Below are 1,085 nucleotides of genomic sequence, written 5' to 3'. Positions count from 1 at the left end.
ATATATATATCATATATATATATATATATATATATATATGATATATATATTAATGATTGTTAGGTCTGGTTGGTGTATGGTTCCCTTGAGTATTATGAAATGTTCTTCTTTATCCCTTTTGATTAACTTTGGCTTGAAGTCTACTTTATTTGATATGAGTATGAACACCTCTGCTTGCTTTCGAGGTTCATGTGAGTGGTATGATTTTTCCCATAAAATGAGTCTCATGTAGGCAGCATATTGTTGGATTTTTTTTTATCCAGTCTACTAACCTATGTCTTGGGTGGTGAGTTTAAGCCATTAACATGTATGGTTACTATTGAGACATGGTTTGTATTTCCAGCCATATTTGTTTATTTTTGCTACTTGACTTGAAGTGTTTATTATTTAATTTTTAATTGGTATCTACTATTTGTATTTACATAGGATCCAGCATTGCAATTAAACATGAGTAGTGATCAAATCAGCACAATTTCCACCTTCTAAAATAATATTTTGAAGTTTGAAACCTGCAAACTCTTGTTATAATGTCCACAGTGTAATAATTACTTGTACAATTCAAACTATGTACTATAAAATTAAGAGTTACTTTTTCCTCTTAACTGCTTTTCAGCACTCCTTGCTGAATGTCTCTCTTATAACAGATAATAAAAGCTTTTCTCTTTTGTGGTTCTTTGTGATCAACTTTTTCAGCTTCAACATGAGTGCAAACATACAGGATTTGTGAAATATAAACAAAAATCACTAGAAAAAAGACAATCTCCAATGATAAGTCCAGAAAAAAGAATATAAGTTTCTAAATTTTATACTGTAATCCCAGTGCCTTGGGAGGATGGTGAGTTCAAAGCCAGCAACAGCAATGCCCTGAGCAACTCAGTGAGAAGCTGTCTCTAAATAAAATACAAAATAGGAGTGGAGATGTGGCTTGATGTTTGGGTGCCCCTGAGTTTAATCCCTGGTACCCCCCCCAAAAAAAAAAATTAGGATTCACATTTAATCACTAACTAGGTCTTAGTTCATTTTTTGGTTATATATATATATATATATATATATATATATATATATATATATATATATATATATAT

Source organism: Marmota marmota, unplaced genomic scaffold, assembly GCF_001458135.2.
Source record: "Marmota marmota marmota unplaced genomic scaffold, marMar, whole genome shotgun sequence".
Lineage (NCBI taxonomy): Eukaryota > Metazoa > Chordata > Mammalia > Rodentia > Sciuridae > Marmota > Marmota marmota.
The sequence above is the reverse complement of the archived record's forward strand: the minus strand, read 5'-3'. Positions refer to the sequence as shown.